Here is a 7,641-nt window from a genome sequence, read left to right on the forward strand (position 1 = left end):
CACATGGGGCAAGATGAAAAAGAGTCGTTACTTGTTTTTTGCTCTATCTGTTCCTTCGTGTTTCTACTCCTGAGAACAAGTACATGGAGATAGAAGCACTGATGGTGCCTCTGGCACCAGACGCTCCTGGTGATAACCAGTTTGTGGACAAGTCCCTGAGACCAGAGCATATTCAGCCTTGTGATAGCCCCAGGTTCTCCCTCCTTGGGAAGGCTGACATGCCTCATTGTGGCTAACTCACAACTGAAGCATGGGATGAGGTCATGGTGGTTGACCTGTAGGCCAAGTTCCAAGCAGGGAAGGAAGGTTGGCAGTGGAAGGGTAGCCATTTATTAAGCTTGGTTACCTTGGTCCTTAGCAGGGGCGACTTCCCAAATCTAGAATGTTTTTCTCCCAGCTTTTTGCATGGCCGGGTCCTTCTCAACATTTATCATCATCCCAAATAAGTCTATCTCAGGCTTGCCTTCCCTGGCCACTGCACTCTCACAAGCACATATCCTCATCCAAAAAAGTGCCTAGACCATTCCTTCTATCAAAACAATAATTATAGTTACCAAAATTGAAAGGTGGGAGAGGGATAAATTGAGAGTATATATGTATGCTACTTTATTTAATAGATAATCAACAAAGACCTCCTGTACAGCACAGGAATTCTGTTCAGTAGTCTGTAATATCCTGTATGGGAAACGAATCTAAGAAATAATGGATACATGTGTCTGTATATGGAAATTAATTTCTCATGCAATTAATATTGATACTATGCTGTAAATCAACTACACTCCTATATAAATTAAAACCTGATTTTTTTTTTTTCTAATGCTTACATGTAGAGACCCATGGAGTTCTTTAGACTCACAGGATTTCAGATATGATGCTGGAGATGGCAGACTGGGTGCAGAAATCGAGACATTCTCTGAGGTTACATTTTCCTGAGCTTTGGTATCTTTTGCCTCTAGTATCACCTTTGATTTGTCTTTGGAGGATCTAATTCAAGGGCTTGGAGACACCAACTGGGTGTTAGTTGAAGGATGAGAGGGAGGCACTAGTGGGAGAGTGAAATCCCTGCTCCCTAGCCTTGAGTTGGGGCACGTTTAAGGCACAACTTATGTCCCAAGTTCCCTGTGAAAACAGGTTGTAGCTTCACTCTCGATGCTGAGCATGATACCAGACCCAGACTGGTTTCATCCTTTTTCATGTCCTGCTTCCCCTGAGACCTCACAGGTTCCTCTGGGAGAAATTTTTGTTTTGTTTTGTTTTTTGTTTAGTTTAGGTTTTTTTTTTGTTGTTGTTGTTTGTTTGTTTGTTTGTTTGTTTTGCAGCACTAGTCTTCATTGCAGAGAAGGCAATGGCACACCATTCCAGTACTCTTGCCTGGAAAATCATGTGAATGGAGGAGCCTGGAAGGCTGCAGTGCATGGGGTCGCTGAGGGTCAGACACGACTGAACGACTTAAGTTTCACTCTTCAATTTCATTCATTGGAGAAGGAAATGGCAACCCACTCCACTGTTCTTGCTTAGAGAATCCCAGCAACAGTGGAGCCTGGTGGGCTGCTGTCTGTGGGGATGCACAGAGTCAGACACGACTGTAGTGACTTAGCAGCAGCAGCAGGTCTTATCTATTTGCAGCGATCAGGGGCTACTCTGTAATTGCAGTGCACTGGCTTTTCAATCCTGAGCTTCTCTTGATGTAGATCACAGGCTCTAGGGCACTCAGGCACAGTTAGTTGCCCTGGGGCATTTGCAATCTTACCAAACCAGGTCTCAAACACATATCTTAAGCACTAGATCAAAAGGGCAAACACTCTGGAAGGAATTTGAAACGAATCACTTTTACATGAAAAATGGCACCATGGCCTATTTATGAGGAGACTGATAGAGGATTGTCCCTGCTTCAAGCAACCTCCTGAGATCAGTACTGATTGAGGTTCCCATCCCAAGGGTTCCTAGAGGATCTTGAAGCTCTCCTGCCATGTGGCTTTGTTCTCACTTCAGTTTCTGAATCCACGTTAGAGCACAGCTTCCAGAGTGCATGGCTGTCACTTGACTCACTTGTAAGTATACATCAGTCGGGTCTCATTTAGACCCTAATGTCAAGACAAGGCTAACATAAAGATGAGTTTTTCTATTATGAGTGTTAGGTTACAGGTTCAACGACTGTAATCAAAACCGGAATAACATTGTCTTAAATGCAATACAATTTTAATTCTTTTTCATAGAATGTTGGTGCAGGTCTCCCCAAAGAGATGAGGACCACCTTCTTTCTTGTCACATCTTTCACCTGTGCTACTTACCTCTAGTCTAACATGGCTACTCCAGCTCCTGTCATTATATCTGCATCCCAGATAGTGGGACAGAAAATAATACTCCCATTTGGAAGTGACATATCACCTCTACTCAAATTCCACTGGCCAAAGTATCTTCCATGGTCATGGCAAACCTGGGGGTGGTGGACACACAGAAGGGCAGGGGAATGTGATCCTATTGAAGAATATTCACGATGAGTAATAAGGGCCACAAACCTTCATTCATGTCTCTGTAATGCATTCTTCTTTGGTTCTCCCCACCCAGCTCTCAGTATGTTTTAGCCTGCAGATATAGATATGGATGAGGTTATAAGAGAGAACATGGCCCAGGCTGTACAAATATGTAGAAAACAAGAATGGAAAAAAGATAAGAAAATATAGAAATTCAAAATCTGAAGGAAAGCATGCTTATAATCATAATTTTGCATTTATACAATTTAGGTATAATGTTTGGTGAATCAATTTATAAAATAAAAATTAGAGAAATGTAAATTATAAATATATCCCCTAAACCCAACAAAATAATAAGGCTATATCATATTAAATACACAGTAGTATCATGATTCAGAGAAGGCAATGGCATCCCACTCCAGTACTCTTGCCTGGAAACTTCCATGGACGGAAGAGCCTGGTAGGCTGAAGTCCATGGTGTCACTGAGTCAGATACGACTGAGTGACTTCACTTTCACTTTTCACTTTTATGCGTTGGAGAAGGAAATGGGAACCCACTCCAGTGTTCTTGCCTGGAGAATCCCAGGGATGGCGGAGCCCAATGGGCTGCCGTCTGTGGGGTTGCACAGAGTTGGACATGACTGAAGTGACTTAGCAGCAGCAGCAGTATCATGATTAAGTTTCGATGCACATTGCAAAAAACTAAAACAACTATAATTTAGCAAGATAAACTTGATTTTTCTCTCCCTCTGAGACAAAGTTGGAGGTGGGCCAGCCAGAGCTTGGGTAGTATCCATCTCCAGGGTGAGGTGATTTTCCAATACAACTTCAGGAGTTCCAGCCATCACAACTAAAATCCAGACAACAGTGAGGAAGAAAGTAGGAAAAGGAAGAGTCCCATGTCTCAGCTAAATCAGCTCTTTGAAAGCAGTCTTCCAAGAAATCCCTCTTACAGATCTTTTTGCGTCTCTAAGTCACCTGTCATGACTAAGAGCATGGGTGGGTAGGAAGTGCAGTCCTGTAACTACTGTGCTCATGGCTATATAACAAACTATTTTCAGTTTTGAAAGAGAAGCAGAGAATTGATCATTTTGTAGGTAGCCTGAAGTGAATGCCTTAAAGAACAACAATGAAAAAAATAAATGAATGGAATAGACTGAATGGTTGGGCACAGTGTGGGAGCCAGGAGTAAGAAGCAGCAATGAGCAACGGCTAGATAGATATGAACTGTGGTCCAGAAAATAGAGGTAGACTGGTCAGTAGTGATCTTCTAACGACTGAAGTGAGGATTACACATACCATATGACTCAATTTTGTTTTGAAAACTGCTTTTCCAACTCAGGTCCCAAATCTCTCTCAATTCTTCAGCTTCTAAATACCTTGTCTTTGTTACCTCACACTCTGACATGCCCGTCTCACCTTCCTTATTTCTTTTCATAGCACTTCTCCAGCTATTCCACCAGCATTACAAGATCCAGTATTGAGAACTTAGCAACACTTTCTAGAAGTGGGTAGAAGCACAGTGACTGTTTCTACTTTAGTATCTGTTTGTCCTGATCAAGGTCTTTTGAAAAGACTGAATGGCTAGAATTATGGAGATCTCACGTTTCCTCCAAAATCCCAACAAAAATGTGACTTCCTTGGGCCTGGAGGGGATGTATTCACTTTTGGATCCACAGGTCTTAGCAGAACAGTAAGTCCACTATATATCAACAAGTTACATTTGAAAAGAGTTTTCAAAAATCTCAATTTCCTCATAATTCCAGCAAAGTTATTTAGGTAGCCAACTAAGACAATTGGCTACAGTAGTTTCATAGCTCTATGATACTTTTCACACAAATAATACATAAAAAAAAACCAATAAAAGAAACATTTTAAATATTTCAGTACCTGGATAGGGCATGGCAACCCTCTCCAGTATTCTTGTCTAGAGAACCCCCATGGCAAGAGGAGCCTGGAAAACTGCAGACCATATGTTGAAAATTCAGATACAGCTGAACAACTAAGCACACCTTTAAAAATAGAATAGTAGCACCATCTATATTACCACTGCATTTATGCTTCCTTTCAGACAGCATAGTTCTGTTCAGTTCAGTCGCTCAGATGTGTCCGACTCTTTGAGACCCCATGAATCACAGCATGCCAGGCCTCCCTGTCCATCACCAACTCCCGGAGTTTACTCAGACTCATATCCATCGAGTCAGTGATGCCATCGAGCCAACTCATCCTCTGTCATTCCCTTTTCCTCCTTTCCTAAATCCCTCCCAGCATCAGAGTCTTTTCCAATGAGTCAACTCTTCACACGAGATGGCCAAAGGACTGGTGTTTTAGCTTCAGCATCATTCCCTCCAAAGAAATCCCAGGATTGATCTCCTTCAGAATGGACTGGTTGGATCTTTTTGCAGTCCAAGGGACTCTCAAGACTCTCCTCCAACAGCACGGATCAAAAGCATCAGTTCTTCGATGCTCAGCTTTCTTCACAGTCCAACTCTCACATCCATACATGACCACTGGGAAAACAATAGCCTTGACTAGACAAACCTTTCAAACAAAGGCTGGAAATAAAAGTCCTGCACTATTGTACTCCATACAGATCTGTACAGAAAAGTACACAAATGCACACCAACTTGTCTTATATTTGCCCAAGACAATGTGCATCAGATCTGTGAATTAACTGATGTGATTGCACATGCAAATGCCCTTTCACATGTTTGAAGGTTTTCAACTTGAACGTTTCTATCTAACAAACTTACTACACAGGTTTTCAGTGAATGTATGTAGTGAAGGAACAAGAGAGGAGAGTAAGGAGCTGCCTGTTCTTTCCATTTTTTGCATGTATTATGGCCACTCTAAATAGGAAATTCATTGGTTGTAATTTAAGCCCAGTGTATGAGAACATGGCTGCAAGTGACAGAGGACCAGGATCCCAGGAGGTAGGACAAGAGCCGTGGTTGGTTGAAAAGAGCCAAGAGTGCTAAATAGGAGGAAACGAGTTTTCACCGGTTTATGTGAAAGACTCGGCAAATGTCATCTGTCTTTGTGTGTAGTGATTGAGCTGTGGTTTAGAGGAGCAGTCCCTGTTGCCCAGGATGAGCAAGAGAGGAGAAGAGAGAGGAGACTGAACTGTGAAAATCAAACATGAATGTCTAGTATTGCTGATGTATGTCACTTATGTCTAGTATTGAAGAGATATAAGTCCTATCAATTAATATGCTCCTTTCTGGAAAGAATTAGAGTTTTAAAAGAGGAAAGGTCCCTTCTATGCTAGCACCTTATTCTTCTTCTGTCCAGTGAACATTGATTTCTAATGCCATTTTTTTATAAACAGAGGTTGTACTTTGTATGATTAAAGTCTTCTAATTTACTGTTCTGTATAAACTTTTGGTGCTGTTCTGTGCCCAAGCACATGGGGCCTTGGGGCCTGGCAGTCTCTGCTTCGGCTGCACAATGCAGTGTATGGGGATCTGCTGTCATCTGTGCCCTGGGTTATATCTTCAGTCTGGGTTCACATATGAGGGGTTAACTCTAGCTGGGTTTAATTCAATCATCTTGCTCTTTATCTTCAGTCTGTCCCATGTTCTTTCTTCCCATGTCTCTTTTTATCCCTGACTTCTCTGTGACTGAGTAGTTTTTCTGATTCCTTTTTATATCCTTTCACTTCATTAACTATAACTATTTTTTAAATAGTGTTAAGATCCATGGTATGCACCTTTAACTTGCCAGTCTATCATTATTAATTATGATAAACATTAAATTATTTTTTCATTTATCATTTCTTTATCTGTACTGGGTCTTAGTGTGGCATGTAGGATCTTCCCTGTGGTAGGGACTCTCTATTTGAGGAGGGCAAGCTCAGTACTTGCAGCGTGTAAACTCTATTTGAGACATGCAGACTTAGTTGCTCAGTGGCAAGTGGGATCTTAGTTCTCTGCTAAAGGAACAAACCTTTGCCATTTGCAAATGATTCACATTGCAAAGCAGATCCTGAACCACTGGACCACCAAGGAAGTCCCTATACTTACCTTTTAATGCATATTACATGTTTATCATTTTGGGTACTGTTCATTCCCCCTGTAGATCCAGATTTTCGCTTCGTTTCAAATTTCTTCTAACTTCAGACCTTTTAAGAAACTTTATTACTTGGTCTGTTGGTGGTAATGCAGTCTTGTAGTTGTTGCATGTCTGAGAAACTATTTTATCTTGTTTTTGATATGTATTTTTCTTGGGTGTAATATTCTGAGTCAATTATATTTCTCTCAGCATTTAAGATGTAGTGACAGGGTCCCCTGGCTAACATTGTTTCATTTACCTAATACGCTGTCATCCCCATTTTTTGTTCTACTGTGTTTGTTTTTCCTTCTGGTAATATTTCTTTGGTTGATTGTCTTAAATCATGAATTATGATGTGCCTTTATATAGTTGTCATATGTCTTATCCTTCAATTAATTGAGCTTCTGTGTTAATGGGTTTAAAGCTTTCATCATACCTGGAAAATTTTCAGCCAGTAATTATGAAGTTATTTGCTCTAATCTGTCTTTCACTTTCTGTGGGATTTCATTTACATATGTTTTAGCACTTTTAAAGTTACTTCAAAGCTCTCTGATGCACAATTAATAGTTTTCCCACAGTCTTTTCACTTCTATTTTACATGTCTCTGTTTAACATACTCAATATTCTTCAGCTTCATGAATATAAGGATTATTGATGTAGCCGAGAGGAGCTACCCTGCATCCAAGGCCAGGGGCGGCAGCCGGGAAGAGCAACCCAGAGTCCGAGGCCAAGGGTGGCGGCCCGGAGGAGCCACCCCACTTCCGAGGACAGGGGCAGCAACCGAGGCCAGGGGCAGTGGCCAGGAGGAGCAATCCCATGCCCAAGGAGTGGTGGCTGTGAGGGCGCAGGAGGGCCTAGAGGAGCCATACCACGCTGAAGATCAGGAAGGGTGGTGGGAGGAGATACCCCTCGTCCAAGAAAAGGAGCAGTGGCTGTGCTCTGCTGGAGCAGCCATGAAGAGATACTCCACGCCCAAGGTAAGAGAAACTCAAGAAAGATGGTAGGTGTTGCAAGAGGGCATCAGAGGGAAGACATACTGAAACCATACTCACAGAAAACTAGTCATTCTAATTACACTAGGACCACAGGTTTTTCTAACTCAATGAAACTAAGCCAT

Source organism: Ovis canadensis, chromosome 21 (assembly GCF_042477335.2).
Source record: "Ovis canadensis isolate MfBH-ARS-UI-01 breed Bighorn chromosome 21, ARS-UI_OviCan_v2, whole genome shotgun sequence".
In the NCBI taxonomy this organism is placed as follows: domain Eukaryota; kingdom Metazoa; phylum Chordata; class Mammalia; order Artiodactyla; family Bovidae; genus Ovis; species Ovis canadensis.